The sequence below is a fragment of the Physeter macrocephalus genome, chromosome 20, assembly GCF_002837175.3.
Source record: "Physeter macrocephalus isolate SW-GA chromosome 20, ASM283717v5, whole genome shotgun sequence".
Classification (NCBI taxonomy): Eukaryota; Metazoa; Chordata; class Mammalia; order Artiodactyla; family Physeteridae; genus Physeter; species Physeter macrocephalus.
In genome coordinates this window covers 52,966,004-52,969,016 of record NC_041233.1, presented here as the reverse complement: position 1 = coordinate 52,969,016, position 3,013 = coordinate 52,966,004, and the positions used below count along the sequence as shown (strand labels likewise).

General features: G+C 43.4%; 1 long non-coding RNA gene across 1 annotated transcript in view; it reads left to right on the top strand.

Moving 5' to 3' along the window:
* LOC102987493 (uncharacterized) overlaps positions 1-2,924 on the top strand; it is a 21,079-nt gene extending 18,155 nt beyond the window's left edge. The window contains exons 4-5 of the long non-coding RNA XR_003677643.2: positions 1,357-1,537; positions 2,051-2,924. This is a non-coding gene — a long non-coding RNA (uncharacterized lncRNA). The remainder of the gene's footprint in view (positions 1-1,356; positions 1,538-2,050) is intronic.
* The last annotated feature ends 89 nt before the right edge of the window (positions 2,925-3,013 follow it).

Below are 3,013 nucleotides of genomic sequence, written 5' to 3'. Positions count from 1 at the left end.
CCATGGCCGCTGAGCCTGTGCGTCCGGAGCCTGTGCTCCGCAACGGGAGAGGCCACAGCAGTGAGAGGCCCGCGTACCGCAAAAAAAAAAAAAAAAAAAAAAATTACAGAAACAAAGCCTCTTTGTATAACTCCCATTTAATTTCAACCTCTTTCCTCCCTCACCAGAGAAAATTCCTTCCACCCATTTTTCTGTACTTTTTACGTCTGTCAACATTAACAATATATAATATTGGTTTTTTATTTTACTTCTCAAAAATGGAATTATATATTTGACTCTGCAATTTATCTTTTTATTAATCTTATCTTAAAAAATATTTGTGTTGATACATGAAGCTCTAGTTAATTCATTTTAACTGCTGTAGAGTATTCCATCTTTTGAATATACCACAATAATGAAAAGTTTTAAAATAATGTTTTGGAGCATATGTAAATGATATAGGGAAGTACTCAAGATATTAAGTGAGAAAAAAAACAAGATATAAAACTTTACTTACAGTATGACAGGGCTTCCCTGGTAGCACAGTTGTTACGAATCCACCTGCCAATGCAGGGGACATGCATTCGAGCTCTGGTCTGGGAAGATCCCACATGCCACGGAGCAACTAAGCCCATGCGCCACAACTACTGAGCCTGCGCTCTAGAGCCCGTGAGCCACAACTACTGAAGCCCACACACCTACAGCCCGTGCTCCGCAGCAAGAGAAGCCACCGCAGTGAGAAGCCCGCGCACCGCTAGCCTGCGCTCCCTGCAACTAGAGAAAGTCCACGTGCAGCAACAAAGACCCAATGCAGCCAAAAATAAATAAATAAATAAATAAATCTGTTAGAAAAAAACCTTTACTTACAGTATGACACAAAACACATACTTACAAAATAAAATGCTACAATGGCAAATATAAAAACGTTAACAACGTTACTTTTGGATTGTGGGATTATAGATAGTTTTTCATATTTCCTAAACCTTATAAGTGAATAAGCATTGATTTTATAATTTTTTAAAAAGTAAGACTAAAAGCATTCAGTTCTACTAAAAAGTAAGACTAAAAGCATGAGTTTGAGCTATGTATCCCACAAAATTACCCCCTCCCTCCCCACCTGTGTTGGTAGAGCCCCTGGACACTCTGTAAACTGCCCTGACCCGTGTCACCCAGTCCTCTCACAAGTGGGCTGCAAATGGCCCTGTGGCTCCTGTCCTAGTAGCCATATCTTCCTGATCACCAACAATGAGCTGGTTTCTGATGCCTGATACCTGCAACGCAATTATGGGATTGGCTATAATTATGCTTGCAGCAATATTATAGGATTGGATATAAATATACTTGCTACATGTTAAGAGAGTTTATTTCTGTTCACAGTTTACCATCTGCCTGCAGTACACCCCTTCCTAGCTGAGAGGGGGAAGAGCACTATCAAAGCCAGAGGTGAAACAGGAGTCAGATTGGAGGCTTTGAATAATCAACTTCTGAAAAATCATCTCAACGTGTGTGATGGAGCCAGTGTCAGGAATCACAGGAATGAGGCAGCAGGTTTTACCAGGTCTGTGTTGTTCTTTTGCTGCTCTGAGTGTGGAATGGAGCTCATTCAGGCTTGCTCAGAAATTCCTAAGTCACAGCACTCCTGAGGGACACACATTCCCCGCCTTCTGCCTTGACCTCCCTCTCCAGCTCAAGTCCTACATCTCCACCTGTCTGATGAGTGGTTCCATCTTCCTGTCCTACTGTATCACCAAACTAAATTCAGAACGACTTCTTCTTAGATGCTCAAATTTTGTCTTTATCCTGACTCCTCTATTTCTCTTAATGACAGCACCATGATCCTAGTCATCTGGGGGGGGGGGTCATCTTTGGTAACCTTTCACTTAGGACCTTGTATCTTAGCAGAAGGCAAGTCGTGCCATGTCTTCCTTTATGAATTCAGTTCCCAGATCTAGCACAGTTCCTGGCTGTCAGTGGTTAATATTTTTTGAATGAATGAACGAGAAGATGAATGAAATGTTTCTTCTTTTCCATTGCCCATGGTCACCTCTCGGCCTTTATTACCTCACACCAGGACTATTGAAGTAACCTCTCAACTGGTTGTTCTGCCGTCCATCTTTCTCAGCTTCAGTCCATCCTGCTGTTGCCACCAGACACGTTGTGCTTACATGCCACCTCCATCACACCACTCCCCTGTTTAAAAGCTTTTGGTGACTCCTCACTGGCTACCAGATAAAATTCAAGACCTTAGCTTCCAAGGCCACTACAGTCTAGCCTCAATTAATATCTCTAGCCTTTTGCTTAAAACTACTCACATTCCTGGACTTCCTGGTGGCACAGTGATTGAGAATCCGCCTGCCAATGCAGGGGACACGGGTTTGAGCCCTGGTCCAGGAAGATCCCACATGCCACTGAGCAACTAAGCCCATGGGCCACAACTACTGAGCCTGCGTGCCACAACTACTGAAGCCCACACGCCCAGAGCCGGTGCTCCGCAACAAGAGAAGCCACCGCAATGAGAAGCCTGTGCACTGCAACGAAGAGCAGCCCCTGCTCGCCACAACTAGAGAAAAGCCTGCGCGCAGCAACGAAGACCCAACACAGCCAAAAATAAATTAATTAATTAAAAAAAAACGAAACTACTTACATTCCTAAACCCTCTGTACTCTTCTCATGCATCTTGGACCCCAATTCCTGCAGGACACACCCCCTTAAGGGATTAGATTTTATGTTAACCTGTCCCTTCCCCACTTGCCTGAGCCAAACCATTCGAGTTAGGCCCCCCAAGGGCCAAATGGGCTACCAAACAGACAGAGCATGAGACCCTCCCAGGCAATGTCATGACACTGTGGAAAAGGCCTGATTAGAATAAAAAGTAGGTTATAAAACGGCACGTATTACACGGAATTTTTTTTTAAACAACTTTATTGGAGTATAATTGCTTTACAATGGTGTGTTAGTTTCTGCTTTAAAACAAAGTGAATCAGCTATACATATACATATATCCCCATATCTCCTCCCTCTTATGTCTCCCTCC